General features: G+C 41.7%; 1 long non-coding RNA gene across 4 annotated transcripts; it reads right to left on the bottom strand.

The window, feature by feature from the left end:
- Window positions 1-6375: 6375 nt before the first annotated feature.
- LOC121134773 lies at window positions 6376-16727 on the bottom strand. Of its 4 annotated transcripts, XR_005872000.1 has the most exons (6): window positions 16397-16724; window positions 15778-15859; window positions 15367-15607; window positions 12551-12699; window positions 9355-9490; window positions 7651-8167 (listed from the first exon to the last, which is right to left on the bottom strand). It is a non-coding gene; the product is annotated as an uncharacterized LOC121134773 (long non-coding RNA). The 4 variants fall into 4 exon arrangements; XR_005871999.1 differs by lacking the exons at window positions 15367-15607; window positions 15778-15859 and adding an exon at window positions 6376-7641 and having other exon boundaries at window positions 8036-8167; window positions 16397-16717; XR_005871998.1 differs by having other exon boundaries at window positions 15367-15859; window positions 16397-16727.
- Between the last annotated feature and the right edge of the window lie 632 nt (window positions 16728-17359).

The following is a 17359-nucleotide window of genomic DNA, read 5'->3' as shown; positions in this document are numbered from 1 at the left end:
GAGCATAGTCAGAATCTCAAGGCCAGGTCCTTCTGTACCCCCATCCCTGCCAGAAGCCATCAACTGTGAAGAGTGACACTTCAAGATATCTATCACAATTTTATGAGTTTTCTTCAAGGGCTTCCTGTCTATCCTGCTTCTTGTAGGATGGATAACGCATAAGAACATTGACCGGGGGGGAGGGGGGGAGGGCGAGGGAACACAGACCTTTATCATCCTCTGAGGAGCCCCAATAAGAGAAAAGAGTGAACTGTTCTCCATCTGGGAGCTCCTATATTGGCTCTGAGGCAGGATGATCATGAAGGTGGACTGCACACTTGTGGATGGAGTCTACACAAGCTCCAGGCTGCTACACACCATCCTGCTGGTCCTATTCCACTGTGACATGCTCTCTCTGACCATTGCTACCTGAAACATGCTCGCACGTCAGTCACCACCACCACATCTCCAATTCCAACTCTCTGCTCCGTGCGTGTAGAGTTCAGTTCCTCCATCTTTCCCACCACTCCACCACATGGCATTGCAAACTACTCTTTGGAGAGATCTTACATCTTTACATGCATAGATACATAAATACTCATAGCAGCTAGGTAGGGCATCGAGGCAAGGATCTTCTCAAGCTGCACATCACAGACTATCACCCTGTTCCTGATGTCAGCCACCCTAGGACTCGACAAGCATAGATGTTGTGCTTGTTGCCTGAGGGTGCTCCCTCCTCAGCTCCAGATCCCCTCCTCCCAGCACAGGGTGAAGCCATGCTGGTTCCATAGTGGATGCTGGCCATAGAAAAGCTGGGCAAACTGTTAGGCAATACAGATACAAGCATAACCAACAGAATACCAGAGATGGAAGAGATAATCTCATGTGTTGAAGATAACTAGGAGAAACTGATTCATCAACCAAAAAAAGTCTTAATTCCAACAAATCCCTAACACAAAACATCCAGGAAATATAGGACACCATGGAAAGACCAAACGTAAGAATAATAGGTATAGAAGAAGGTGAAGAAAACCACCTCAAAGGGGCAAAAAACTATTTAACAAAATCGTAGAAGAAAACTTTCCCAACATAAAGAAAGACATGCGAATGAAGGTACAAGAAGCTTACAGAACACCAAATACAGTGGATCACAAAAAAGTCCCCTGGCCACATAATATTCAAGACCCCAAATATACAGAATAAAGAAAGAATATTAAGAGCAGCTACAGAAAACAGCCAAGTAACACAAAAAGGCAAACCTATCAGAATTTCACCTGACTTCTCCATGGAAACTATGAAAGTCATATGGTCCTGGATAGATTCTGTATTAACAGTAAAAGATCATGGATGCCAGACCAGACAACTATACCCAGAAAATCTCTCAATCAATATAGATGGAGAAAACAAGATATTCCATGACAAAACTAGATTCAAGCAAGACATATCTACTAACCCAGCCCTACAGAAAGTTCTGGAAGGCAAACTCCAACCCAAGGAAGTTGACTACAACCAGAAAAACATAGGCATTAGATAATCCCACTTTATCAACAGCCAAAAGGAAAAAGGGCCGGAATTCCACACGTAATTCCACCATCACCAACCATTCAAAATCAAAGGAGAATGAGCAGTCAATGGTCATTAATATCCCTCAATATTAATGGCCTTCATTGACCCATAAAAAGACACAAGGTAACAGAATGGATTCAAAGACAAAACCCATCCTTATGCTGCATACAAGAAACACACCTCATTGTCAAAGACTGACATTACCTCAGAGTGAAATGTTGGGAAAAGATTTTCCAATGAAATGGACCCAAGAAACAAGTGGGGTTAGCAAGCCTAATATCTGACTAATTAGACTTTAAAATAAAATCAATCAAAAGAGATGAATGAGGTCATTATATACACATCACAGGAGAAATCTACCAAGATGAAGTTTCAGTTCTGAACATCTATACCCCAAATACAAAGGCATCCAGGTTCATAAATAAACATTGCTAAAACTCAAGTCACATATAAAGCCCCACACACTTATAGTGGGAGACTTCAACACCCCACTCTCACCACTAGACTAGAATACCAGACAGAAACTTAACAAAGAAGCAAACGGTCTAATAGAAGTTATGACCCAATTGGGAGTAACAGACATCTATAGAACATTCCATCCACATAAAAAAGAATACACCTTCTTCTCACCACAACATGGAACCTTCTCAAAAATCAACCATGGACTTTGCAAAATATCAAACCTCAGTGTGTACAAAAAGTTGGAATAACTCCATGCATCTTATCAGACCACCATGAATTAAAATTAGAATTCAACAACAACACAAATTGCAGAACCCCTACAAACACAAGGAAATTGAATAATGCACAACTGCACCATTCTTGGGTCAAAGAATAAATAAAAAATGAAATTAAAGATTTCCTAGAATTCAATGAGAATTAAGCCACACATACTCAAACCTATGAGACACTTTGAAAACAGTGCTACGAGGGAAATTCATAGCACTAAGTGCCCACATATAGAAACTGGAGAATAGTCATACAAGAGAATTTACAGCATAGCTGAAATCTCTAGAACACAAAGAAGCAAACTCCCCCAGGAGGAGGAGATGCCAGGAAATATTTAATCTGAGAGCTGAAATAAATAAAGTAGAAACTAGGAAAACAATACAAAGAATCAATACAACGAAGAGTTGGTTCTTTGAGAACATCAACAAGATAGACAAACCTTTGTCCAAACTTACCAAACAGCAGAGAGAGAACATGCAAATTAACAAAATCAGAAAAGAAAAAGGGGACATCACAATGGACTCTGAGGAAATTCAGAGAATCATAAGGTCATACTTTGAAAACCTGTACTCTACAAAATTCGAAAATGTAAAGGAAATGGACAATTTTCAGGATAGCTATCATTTGACAAAATTAAATCAAGAACAGATAAGCAGTTTAAATAGACCTATAACCCCTATGGAAATAGGAGCAGTCATCAAAGGTCTCCTAACCAAAAAAAAATCCCAGGTGGAGATGTCCTCAGTGCAGAATTGTTCCAGATATTCAAAGAGAAGCTCATAACAATACTTCTCAAAGTATTCCATGCAATAGAAGCAGACGGGTCTTTGCCAAACTCTTTCTTTGAGGCTTCAACAACCTTGATCCCCAAGCCACAGAAAGACAAAACTAAGAAAAAGAACTTCAGACCAATATCCCTCATGAACATTGATGCAAAAATACTCAATAAAACACTGACAAATCGGATCCAAGAAAACATCAAAACAATCATTCACTACGATCAAGTAGGTTTCATCCCAGGGATGCAGGGATAGTTCAACATATGAAAATCCCGCAATGTAATCCACCATGTAAACAAGCTGAAAAACAAAAATCACATGATCATCTCACTAGATGCAGAAAAAGCCTTTGACAAATTCCAACATCCCTTCATGATGAAAGACCTAGACAGATCTGGAATAACAGGAACATACCTAAACATAATGAAAGCTATATACAGCAAACCAACAGCCAACATCAAACTATATAGACAGAAACTCAACGCAATTCTGTGAAAAAATCAGGAACAAGCAAGGCTGTCCACTCTCTCCATATCTTTTCAGTATTGTACTGTACGTTCTAGCTAGAGCAATAAGACAACAAAAGGAGATGAAGGGGATATAAATTGGAAAGGAAGATTACAAACTTTCACTATTTGCAGATGATATGATAGTTTACACAAATCTTCCAGGGAACATTTACACCTTATTAACACCTTCAGTAGAGTGGCAGGCTACAAGATCAACTCAAGAAAATCAGTAGCTGTACTTAATACAGACAATAAAAGGGCTGAGAAAGAAATCAGAGAAACATCACCCTTTACAATTGCCAGAAACAACATAAAATACCTTGGGGTAATGCTAACCAAACAAGTGAAAGTCCTGTATCCCAATAACTTTGAGTTTTTAAAGAAAGAAATTAAAGAAGCCCTCAGAAAATGGAAAGATCTCCCATGCTCTTGAATAGGTAGGATCAATGTAGTAAAAATGGCAATCCTGAAAAAGCAATCTACAGATTCAATGCAATCTCCATTAAAATACCAGCACAATTCTTCACAGAACATGAAAGAACAATAATCAGTTTTGTATAGAAAAACAAAGACCCAGGATAGCCAAAAAACCTTACTCAACAAAGCAACATCTGGAGGCATCACCATCCCTGAACTCAAGCTCTATTATAGAGCTGTAGTCCTGAAAACAGTTTGGTATTGGCACAAAAGTAGACAGGTAGACCAATGGAATTGAACTGAACATACTCATATTAACCCATACATGTATGAATATCTGATCTTTGACAATGAAGCTAAAAATATACAATGGAAAAGAAAGCATCTTCAACGAATGGTGCTGGCATATCTGGATGCTGGCATGTAAAAGAATGTGGATAGATACATGTGTATCGCCATGCCCAAAACTTAATTCCAAATTGATTAAAGACCTCAACATAACTCCAGCTACACTAAACCTCTTAGAAGAGAAAGTGGGTGGCACCCTTGAACAAATTGGTACAGGAGACAGCTTCCTGGACATAACACTAGTAGCACATAAAGTGAGGTCAACAATGAATACAAGGAACCTCCTGAAATTGCAAAGCTTCTGAAAGAAAAAGAACACAGTCAGCAAGACAAAAAGATAGCTCACAGAATGGGAAAACATATTCACTAACCCCACATCTGACAGAGGGTTAATCTCCAAATTTAAAAAGAACTCAAGAAGCAAGTCTCCAAAATACCAAAGGATCAAAAAGTGGGCTACAGAACTAAATAAACAATCCTCAATGAAGGAATGTAGTATGGCTGAGAGTCATCTTGAAAAAGTGCTCATCATCCTTAGCCATCCAGGAAGTGCAATTCAAAACAACTCTGAGATACCATCTTACTCATGTCAGAATGGCTAAAATCAAAAACACCAACGACAATTTATGCTGGAGAGGTTGTGGTGAAAGGGGAACACTCCTCCATTGCTGGCGGGAGTGCCAACGTGTACATCCACTTTGGAAAACAGTATGGAGAATACTCAGAAATATGGGAATAAACCTACCACAAGACCCAGCAACTCCACTCTTAGGCATATACCCAAAAGATGCAAATTCATCCAACAAGGACATCTGTTCCCCTATGTTCATAGTAGCAATATTTGTAATAGCCAGAACTTGGAAGTAACCTAGATGCCCCTTCACAGAAGAGTAGATAGAGAAAATGTTTTACATTTACACAATGGAGTACTATTCAGCAGGAAAAAACTATGGAATGCTGAGATTTGCAGGCAAATGGATGGCACTGGAAGAAACCATCCTGAGTGAGATAACCCAGTCACAAAAAGACAAACATGGCTTGTACTCTCTCATATGGATTTTAGACATAGACCTTGGGAGTGCCTGGCTACAATCCCATGGCCAGAGAGTATGCTAAACAGAACCTTCATTCAATGGCTGATGGAAGCAGAGGCAGTCTCCCACAGCTAAACACTGAGCTGAACTCAAGGAATCCAGTGACAGACAGTGAGGACTGATGAGCAAAGGCATTAAGACTGGGCTGGTTTAACCCCCAGAAACAGCTGACCTGACAATGATCAGCTCTTGAATCCCAGACTGATAGCAGGGAATCCAGCATGGGACTGTTCAAAATCCTCTGAATTTGGGTGTCAGTGAGGAAGCCAAGATAATCTATTGAGCCTTGGGTAGTAGATCAGTATTTATCCTTGGTATACAAATGGACTTTGGGTTCCCATCCTGTAGGCTTCAATGGACACTGTAACGATACGCGGCACACAATTACTGACAGTAAAGCTAAGTATTTAATGTAGAAAATTACTCACAAGATACCAAACCCAGAGGAGCCAAGCAGTTCTCAGCTAGCTGCCGGACCGGAAGCCGAACTCCAGGAAAAGAGACCAAGACTTCCTGTGTGCTGTCTTTTATGCCTTCCCCCCGTAACGCCCCTAGCCATGCCCAAAAGTGGGCCTGGCTAGTGACGTAGTTCCGCCTACGTACGTGTATGTCTTTACGTCCAGCCGTATACGTCTTTAGTCCTGCCTAAAGTGGGTGTGGTTAGCGGTGTGGTAAACCGCCCTTTTATTACCTCATCTGTATGCGCCTCTAATAAGTCACATGTTTAATGACTGCATCAGACTTCTTCCTACACCATCCAACAATGAGAGATGCACTCTCACCCTGGACTCTTGGGGGAGGGTGTAGGCCCTGCCCTGGATAAAATGACAGATCATGGACACCCCCATCGAGGGCCTCACCCTCCCTGGGGAAATAAGGTGATATTGCAGGTGTTGGTGGGAGGGTGTGGGAGGAGGGGAGGGAAAGGGAGAGGGACCTACGATTGACATGTGAAGCAACCTTTTTTTCTAATTTAAATTTAAAAATAAATAAATCAATAAAAAGAAAAAAATTTAGGTTGGTGTTTGCCTAATTAACATATCATGGACATAATCAGTTTCAGGTCTGCTTCTTTAGTAATTACTAAGTTTCCATTCAGTCATAATAATCTTATATTCCAAAACATCATATTTAATAAATCTGTGCCTAGGTTTAAATCATAGTTGATCTAAACTTTTTCTTAGGTGTTAACTTCTACTGTTCCACCAAGCCATTTTATGTCTACAAATCTTAATTCTCATTTACTGAGTTACATTATGTTGCAAAATGGATTGCATGGTTGAAACCTGGTTTACAGAGTAATCAGATACTGCTTTCAATTTCAAATCCTAACATGGGTATCTATGCAGTAGATATAGTGAAGTATTTAGTGGGGCATGTGATAGAACTCCCTCCATCTATTAAGTCAAAGGATAACTTCAGCGTCCTGGGTTGTTTCCTTCTAAGAAAAGTCCAAGTGCAGACCTTGAGCCTGACCAGTAAGACAGAAGAATAAACTTAGAACTTTCTACATGTTTGAGGAAGAGATGAGGTAGAGGTAGTGAGGATGCAGAGTCAGGAAGCTAAGGATGAGTTGTGCACAGAGCTTAGTGTGGGACAAGTCATTTCAGTTAGAGCCACATCCAGTGCTGTGGTCTATCTTTACAGAGTGTGACACAGTGCAGGGCATCACTCACTGAAACAGACTATATAATGTAGCTTCTAATTAATTGCAACATTAGCCACCACATGTGTGGGATGGATTGATCCATAGACTGAAACCTGTTGATTCAGAATCACCTTTGAGGGAGCAAAGCTTGGTAATGCTTTGTGCTCCAGAACTAAAATTTCAGAGTGTAACTATTCACACAACTTAACAGACCCTCAATGACTCACGTCAATAGCATTTTGGATAGCAGGATGTCCATTCCAGGCTTCATCCACACATCCCATATGGGTAAAGGAGAGAACAGTCTCCTGATGCTTGTCCTCTGAGCTCCTCACATGCACTCATATGCACATTACTGTGAACTCGTATGTACACACAGAGTAAATTTTATATCCACTGAGAGACGTGTGTGAATGTGCAATGATATGTTATGATAAAGTTAATTACCTGGTCTTCTGTAACTATCAATCCATGAGACAACAATGGATAAGCAGGAAGGCTACCTTCTGGAGGACAGACTCTCAACACTTCCTCTTATACCTGGGCCCAGGGTGTAGAGAGAGCAGCCACAGCTGGAAAATGTCAACAGGGACAAGCCAATGAGAGTGGAGATGCTAAAGACAGCAATTGGCACTGTAGCAGTAAGAAAGGACACCAGATTCCACAGGCTCTGTGGGATTAGATTCAGCATAGTCCTTCCCAATTGCGGAGGACAAAGCTATGCATCTTAGTCCAGGCATGGAGAGAAGGGACTAAACAGGAATTGAGTCCAGTGTAGAGTGAAAACCTGAGACTAAGAATTCTACCAGTGACAACAAAACCTTTGCTCAGTGCACCACCTTCACACATAGGGCCTGATAAAGACCTAAGTGCTGGAAACCTTGAACCTGACTCTGACAGGGGCCTTACACGGTCCTTCCCACAAGTCACTGCGATGCACGAACCACTGGGGACCCTGAGATCCACCTGACAGAGCTCCCTCTCGTGTTCCTTATCAGGCTGCATGGATTCTGTGGAACTGATGTTTCAATCCATTGCTCTTTTCCATTCAGATCAGTAGTCCCCTTCTCTTCAGTGACACATTTTACTATAAAGCATCTGTGCATGATAAAAATGAAAGTGAAAGGCATCTGTTCTTTCCCCAACTTGCCCTTCCTGATAATGAGAAAACTGGCATTAGGGAAACTCCCAGAATTCCACAAGGATGACCCCAAATAAGAAATTAAGCAATAGTGGAGAGGCTACCTTAAATGCCCTTCCCCTGTAATGACATTGATGACTACCTTAAATGTCATCATAGAGCCTTCATCCAGTAATTGATAGAAGCAAGAGCAGAGATTCACAGCTAAGCAATGAGCTGAACTCCTGAAATCCAGTTGTAGAGAGGGAGGCAGGATGAGCAAACAGGTCAAGACCATGGGTGGGGGGGAATCTACTGAAACAGCAGCTCTGAGCAACTGAGAGTTCACAGACTGCAGGAGAATAGCTGGGGAAACTGCATAAGACTGAAGTAGGTCCCCTGAAGGTGGGTGTCATTTGGAGTCTTGGGCAGTCTATGGTGCCGCTGGCAGTGGAACCAGTATTTATCCCTAGTGCACGAACAGGCTTTTTGGAGCCCATTCCCTGTGGTAGAATACTCTCTCAGTCTAGATACATGGCAGAGGGCCAAGGTCCTGCAGAAAATGATGTGACAGACTTTGATGAATCCCTATGTGAGGCCTCCCCCTTCTAAGGAATGGATGGGGAGATGTTGTGAGGAATGGGAAGTTGGGAAGAAGAGGGAACTGGGATTGGTATGTAAAATAAGATTATTTTTATTTAAATTTAAAACTCAATAAAAAGAAGAAATGAAATGGATTTTGTTCTGTGGAAGTATCTGGCTTTTATAAGTTTGTTTTGAATTTATATATTTACCATAAAATGTATTTAATGAATTTTATGTTTTCAATATCAGCCATAAGTATGTTTTTACACCCAATAATTTTCATGTTTCCATGTGAAAGGTGTATCTCCTATTTTATTTCTGGCAACAATGTGTTCTCCTAAAGAACCCATGATATGAAGGCACTTGTAGTCCCACTATGGCAAAATAGTGTATAGGACCTTAGAGTGGGATACTTGCTTCAATTTCAAGTTGCGTGAAGCTTAAATTAGTTTTACATTAGTATCCAGAAAATCCTGTGAAGGGCTTTCTCTAAGACAGGATAAATCCTGTGATCATATAGTGAATTACTTCTGGATACAGAGACATATAGATACAACACCAATCACACCAATCTGCTTACCTGGAGTCGAAGCAACCTGGACCAGAAAACCACAGGAGGCTGTTCTGGAATTGCTGCTGTATTGCTGATCTCATCCCATCAAGCTCAGCACTCCTGGATGGTTCTCACAGTGAGGATCTGAAGGATGCTCTGGGTTCTGGAAGAGGAAAGAGAAAACATAAGCTGTTCCTCCTGCAACACAAGGCCATGAGAGGGGCAAAGTCTACACCACGGCCTTAAGGAAGCAGAAAAAGGACTGAAGATCTTATGAACTGATCCAGAAGGTACTTGATGGAACTCAACACGCACTCCAAGTAAAACTCATAGCTTCCTTGAAAGGAGAATTTGATTTATGAACACCTGTGATCAATGGCATGCTTCAGTGTGACCAAGGAAAGAACATCCTCCCTGACCACTCCTTCCTGTTCTGTTAGAGCTGAAATAGAAACCCAGGAAAAAAAGTACTATAATATATAGATAAGGGAAAGAACACACAAAACTCAAATATTCTTGTCTGTGAAGAATGTACACCCAATACAATAAAAATCCTCCAGGAAATAAAAAGTGAATCACCCAAGACAAGACTGTGAGTGCAAGATTATTCTAGAAAAGTCAGAAACTCATTGTAGTCTTAGTGGTATTTCAGTCAAGAGGAACACACATACATGTGCAAACACACACATATATGTATATATCAAATGATATATGTCTAAACATATAAACACAATTAAAACACAGCAAGCACATTCTCACAAAAACACAAAGTGATGCACATATGATTATGTGCACATACCCACAAACATGGACACACAAACATGTATGCACAGGCAGGAAGATTTGTACATTTGCATTAAAACACATGATCACATACACTCATAGAGACACACAAAAGCACATCCAAGAACACATTTCTTGCAGAACCTAGGCACTGCTGCCTAGGGATGACAGTACCACCCACAGTGGGCAGGACCTCCTGTATCAATTGTTAATCAGCTTGGTATTTGCACAAAAATAGACAGGTAGACCAATGGAATCGAATTGAAAACCCGGATATTAACCCACACACATATGAACATCTGACCTTTGACAAAGAAACTAAAAATATACAATGGAATAAAGAAAGCATCTTTAACAAATGTAACAAATGGTGCTGGCATAACTGGAGGCTGGCATGTACAAGAATGTGGATAGACCCCTGCAGATAGAGTCATGTACAAAACTTAAGTCCAAATGGATCAAAGACCTCAACATAAATCCAGCCACACTGAAACTCTTAGAAGAGAAAGTGGGTGGTACCTTTGAACGAATTGGTACAGGAGACAGCTTCTTGAACATAACACCACTTGCACAGACAGTTAGATCAACAATTAATAAATGGGACCTCCAGAAACTGAGAAGCTTCTGTAAGGCAAAGGATACAGTCAGCAAGATAAAAAGGCAGCCAACAGAATGGGAAAAAATATTCACTAATGCCACATCTGACAGAGGGTTGATCTCCAAAGTTTATAAAGAACTCAAGAAGCAAGTCTCCAAAACATCAAAGGACCCAATTAAAAAGTGGGCTGCAGAACTAAATAGAGAGTTTTCAATAGAGGAGTCTAAAATGGCTGAGAAGCACTTGAGAAAGTGCTCAACATCCTTAGCCATCCGGGAAATGCAAATCAAAACAACTCTGAGATGCCATCTCACTCCAGTCAGAATGGCTAAAATCAAAAACACCAATGACAATTTATGCTGGAGAGGATGTGGTGAAAGGGGGACACTCCTCCATTGCTGGTGGGAGTGCCAACTTGTTCAGCCACTTTGGAAATCAGTATGGAGATTCCTCAGAAAAATGGGAATACACCTACCACAAGACCCAGCAACTCCACTCTTAGGCATATATACAAAAGATGCCCATTCATACAACAAAGATGTCTATTCCACTATGTTCATAGCCGCTTTATCTGTAATAGCCAGAACTTGGAAGCAACCTAGATGTCCCTCAACCGAAGAGTGGGTAGAGAAAATGTGGTACATTTACACAATGGAGTACTATTCAGCAGAAAAAGACAATGGAATCCTGAGATTCGTAGGCAAATGGATGATATTAGAAGAAACCATCCTGAGTGAGGTAACCCAGTCACAAAAAGAGAAACATGGCATGTACTCTCTCATATATGGACTTTAGACATAGATCTGGGGAGTGCCAGCCTACAATCCCATGGCCAAAGAGTCTGGGAAACAGAAACTTCATTTAGTGGCTGATCGAAGAAGAGGCAGACTCCCTCGGTTAAGTACTGAGCTGAACTCAAGAAAGCCAGTAACAGAGAGGGAAGACTGATGACCAAAGGGATTAAGACTGGGCTGGTTTAACCCCCAGAAACAACTGACCTGACAAAGGTTAACTCTTGAATCCCAGGCATCAGCCTGGGAATCCAGCATGGGACTGATCAAGACCCCCTGAATGTGAGTGTCAGTGAGGAGGCCTAGGTAATCTATTGATCCTTGGGCAGCATATCAGTACCCATCCCGAGTATACATAAGGACTTTGGACTCCCATCCAACAATGTGAGGTGCCCTCTCACCCTGAACTCTTGGGGAAGGGTCTAGGCCCTGCCCTATATGAAATGACAGACTATGGACACCCCCATGGAGGGCCTCACCCTCCCTGGGGAAATGAGGGGATAGTGGGGGGTTTGGGGGTGGGCACGGGAGGAGGGGAGGGAAAGGGAGAGGGACCTGGAACTGACTTGTGAAGCAACCTTGTTTCTTACCTAAATTTAAACTGAAAAAAAAACAAATGATCACATACACTCATACAGACACACAAAAGCACATACAAGAACACATTAACATACACATCACACACACATGAATACACACTTATATAGACAGATACATGCTCCTACATTGACATACACATCACATACACTTAAACGTAAGCACACATATTTAGTTTTCATAATGGCCATTGAATGTTATTTAAAGTACTGACCACATACTCATGAAATCTGGGAAGCCTACAATGTCCTCTTTGTGCACTACAAATCCAGAACAACCTGAGAATCAGGGAGGAGAATCATGCTGCCCCAGCACACATTAGAGTGGTTTAAAATATCATTCTCAGTGTTCTGAGAAGTATGTTCACAGCTTGGGCAATTACATGAGGACAACGTGTCATGGAGATTTCTGGGGGTGGTCCTAAGAACTATCAGAGAGGACCTTGCATTCTCACCTTGCAGGGAACCAGTGTCATTACAAAGTGGCTTTCCCATGGAGAGGCTCATCCTCCACTCTCTGAAGTGCTCACTTCTGCAGTTTCCACTGATGAGGTAAACTCAAGCACACTGTTTGTGATCGTGAAGGCTGCATTCACACTTTCATCTGTAAAAGGAAAGGGACATTGTGTAAAAGCTAATGTGAGTGAAATGTGGATTTCCTTTCAAAATCGTGTGTAAGATTGACTCATTCTGTGTGACATCTTCAGCCCAAAATACTGAGTTGACAGTGGGAAGTCACTCATGGCATCTGAAAAGTTCTCTGCAATGTCTTTGTACTGCTCGTGTAAGACTAAAGCCTCAGTAAACTGAAAATTCCTTCCACAAACAAAGAGTAATCATGTGATAGATTTCCTTTTCCCTGCAATAACACACAAGCGACAGGCTCATGGAGGAGGCTCTAGTCACAGTGGCTCCTGGAACCTTCACTACTCAAACACATCAGCTACTTTTTTCGCTGCACTATATTTATGGTCAGTTTGTCAACAAAATACTTTATATCAGGATAGAAAAAAACAGAGTGCCATGTTGCAAAATAATCGTTGCAGTGTTTGCTACAAATGGCTTTGTCTTATTTCTGTTGGCAAGAATTCTTTACTTAGTTCATTGATGAGACAGGAGGAAAGTACCTTTTTTTTCTTCATGAACAGTTATTGTGGCTCCCCTTTCCAAGTAAACTGGGTCAAATGTCAAACCAACAGCCATGCTGACACCTCACGATATATCTGTATTCTACTTTGCTCACTTTATAGATACTTTAAATATGTTTACTTCGTCCTGCTTATACTTATCAATGTCAAAATAATAATCTGTCCTATAAAATATTTTTAAAATAATTGCAGACAATAAGCTAATTTAATACTAATGAGCACAATTCAATTTTTACTTTTCAAATCAATTCTTGCCCAATTCCTTTTATAACATTATAACTAGAATGTCTCTGAAATATTATTATAAAATATTTGATTAAAATAAATCTATAATATATTACAAGTTGGTCCTAACAAACACATTAAAATGCTGCAAAACTTATTTTATTTGTTGTCAATCTCTAGAATAATTAGCTTAACAAGAATACACAGGAAAATGGAATTGTCCCATTCTCTGTGTCCAGCTCACCAAGAGTTTTCTGTCTCCCTGAGAAGGGCTATGAAAGCCTGACTCTGGCTGTTCTTGTACTCTGTCCCTAGGACACAGTGCAATGTGAGAGTTGAACTGTGAGGAATGATGACCACTTGCCCAGGTGTCATGAGTGAACCCACACTTCATTCCAGCAGGGAGTTTCCAGGAAAAGGCTGGCCATGGAACATACTAAAGCATTTTATCTACTGCATGCAAGTCATTAAAGCCAAGACACTCAGCTTTAGAGGGGGAAGCAGAGTTTAGTGAAGTCAAACATGTGACACCATTGTTTTTTTCTGAGTTCAGGGTATGTGTTGGTGCATAGAGTCAGTGATAGAGCATGAATGTAAATACTTCTTTTATCAGCTAGCATCTGTTTACAGATAGAGTCCTGAGAAAATTTATCTATGATGCTCAATAGACAACACATTCATACAGTGCCATGCACAAAACATGTCTGAAAAAAAACCTTTGAAATTATAGTAAAAAAAAAACAACTCATGAGCATTTCCTATATTCTCATTCCTCAGATTCACATGAAGAAAACTGGAATATGAGAAATGATATCTGCCTCTGGTTGACATATGACATATAGTCATTGAATAATAAAACTAGAGTGTCCTTGCAATCGCTACAATAGAATACCATCTACAGCCTTCCTTCCCTAAAAAGTATCATTGCATTCATTTCTTGGGCACTCTCACCGCAGACTGTAATGCCTGTGGGTCAGTAAAGGGCCTGCAGATGAAGCTCTCCAGAGACAGCTTCAGGGAACAGTCTGCTTTAATGCCCATGAGCACTACTTGTATACCAGAAGCCTATCGACTAGTTGGTAAGAACATTGCTTAAGATTGAGTAGTGAGAGTTCGTACCACCAAAGTCTCTATGAGGAAGAAGCTCATAAAAGGTTTCAGGAAGAAACAATTGTGTCAACCAGAACACTAGGCACACTATGTGCTTGTGTCACAGCTATGCAATGCCCCGTGTTGGTTAACAAGCTACTAGCCAACCTGCACAGCTTCCACCCTCATGCATCATTATTTTCCCAGATAACAAGCACATCCTCTTCACAGAAATCTTCCCCAAGTTTGATACCACAAAACTGTCATAGAATAATACTCCTGTGTACAAGTCATCTCATGAAGGAAAAGTTTGGAAATAGAATTATTTTGCATTGAGAATAGTTTCTCTTAATATATATGTAATAAATGTTTCAATGATAACAAATACAGTGTGAAACTGATATAAAGAAAATTGTAATCGAATAACCAATTAAGGAAGTATTAGGAAGGAGACAGAACTTAAGTGCACTGAATAAACGCTTGGAGCAAATACACACCTTGGAATTGCTTTCTATTGCTGTGATAAAACCCTAACTAGAACCAACATGGGGAAGAAAAGGCTTACTTTATACAACAGCTTGTGGTTCACCATCCAGGGAAGCCAAGGAAGCAGTTCAAGGGCAGAGCTTGAAACAGAAACCAGGGAGGAACACTGCTTACTGGCTTGCTCCCTGGCTGAAGCTCAGCTACTTTCCTTGCCCAACCCAGGCACTGCTGCCTAGGGATGACAGTACCACCCACAGTGGGCAGGCCCTCCTGTATCAATTGTGAACCAAGAAAAAGTCCCAGACAGGCCCAGGGTTCTTAACTGGGTGTGAAGGTGGCATCCAAGATTCCCCTTGACAGTGTCCGGGGCAAAGGAGCTGGAAGATTTCAGGATACAGGATGTACCACGCCCTTGGACCACCTGCATCTGCCTCTGCTGACTTTGGAGCAGTTAGAGAAGTCAGTCACTCTAAAGATGGGGAACTTCTGGTGATAGTCATTTCTGAGTGTTGTAATTCACACATGACACTCTGGTCCTTGATACAGTTCTGTGCCACAGAAGTGCTAAGAGGCAAGGAGGAGAACAACTTAAAGATGCAGAGGAGAATTTAACATTTAAAGACTTCTAATGTGAATTCTCTAAGAATAGGGAGTCAAAGATGAGTAGTTAGGAAGAAATAGCAGGTTGGTGAAGTTGAAGCAAACATGAAGTTCGTGGAGATTAGTAACCTTACACATGAGATGAATTTGTGCCAATTGTACTTTGTAGTCCCATGAAATTTATCAAAATCTGAAATTGACGAAATGTGAAAATTCCTGAAAATGGAAAAACAAAAAAATTGCAAGTCAATAATGTGGGGATAAATTCTCACACGTCTATAGAAATGGAAATATGAAAAGCATTTTTACTGTTTTGAAACAGAGTTACTTCAAATAATATTTTCTGTGAGTTTACCAAAGTAATTGGAATCATTGTTCACTTAAACATAATGGGTTTGAGGATAATCCAATAGAGGGGAGGGAAATAGAAACGGATAGGAAGAAAGAGAAAGGCAGGGAAGAAGAGAAAGAAAAGGAGAAAAGGAAATGGCCCTGCTTTACACAGCCTTCCAGACAGAACCTATAGATTCCTGGCGATTCTCCCATCTAAAGGACAGAAGGCAAGTACTGTGCTTGAGGGCAAACAGCTGACTTGAAAATACAGACTGTAAGAATAACCGCAAAGCCTTGGTACAGTCCAACCCAGAACTCCTGGACTCAAGCGATCCACCTGTCTCAGCATCCCAAGTATCTGGGACTACAGGTGTGTGCCACCGTGCATGGCGCCCCAGCGTTTCTAAATCTAATACTAACCAGGATGCAGGGGAGTCTCACGGTTATGAAAAGCTGAGCTGCACTTCACTGAAGTGTCCCTGGGTGGACTTTATCCTGTCCCACAAGGGAAACGCGAGTCGCGATCTTCTTCCTCTGGGTTGGGAATACGTGGCGATTTTCTCCTCCTGCTGGCTCAGTGAGATAGCACTGACTCTCTGAGAAGCAGACGAGGCAGCTGGCAGCGCACTGAAACCCAGGTTTCAGAGCCTCTGAGGCCAGAGTTCCTTCACTCCCAACCTTCTTTTCCAGTTACCTGCCCACACATAAGTACGCATGTGCAGAGCTCCTGGGCTGGGCAGAGACCTGGTAACCACGCAGCCGCAGTGTGTGTGAAATAAGCCCCGCCCCGAGGGTGGAGCCTCGAGTGTCGAGGGCTGGGCTCAGCTCTTTTGGAGGGAGGGACTGACAGCTAAGTGGGTGGGAGAAGCCCTGGCTTGGGTTGATGTTAGGTCCTATCGTGTGGGATTTGCAACAAGGGACGGGCTTGATGCTTGACCAGATAAATGGGGATTGCCATCTGATGTGGTGCATCAAGTTCTCCTGGGAGGCGGCGCTTGGTTTTATATCGGGTAGGGCGGGGTTTCTCAGAGGCCATACAGGGATGGGGTTTGGCAGTTGGACAGAATTTTGGAGACTCGCTGTTGGGTGGTGGGACTGGTGCTGTTGCAGGGCAGGTCTTGCCGCAGGGCGGGGGTTTGCTTCTATCGATGTAAGGGCGTGGCTTGTTTGTGGGCGGGGCCTGACGCAGTAGCCCGGGGAAGATCCCTAGCCAGGTCTCAGAACCTCACCACCATCCTGTAGCCCTGTGTAACTAGCCTTGCCCTGTTCCATTCCCTGCAGCCTTTGTAGAGCTGCCAGGTGGAAGGTACACCTGCCTGGCCACTGCACACTCTCCCAGGCTGTCCTGGTGGCATGCCTTGTATTGGACAGGTGGGGTTGATC

This window comes from Mesocricetus auratus, unplaced genomic scaffold (genome assembly GCF_017639785.1).
Source record: "Mesocricetus auratus isolate SY011 unplaced genomic scaffold, BCM_Maur_2.0 Super-Scaffold_100030, whole genome shotgun sequence".
Lineage (NCBI taxonomy): Eukaryota > Metazoa > Chordata > Mammalia > Rodentia > Cricetidae > Mesocricetus > Mesocricetus auratus.
Note: the sequence above shows the minus strand (reverse complement) of the source record. Positions and strands in the feature narration are given on the sequence as shown.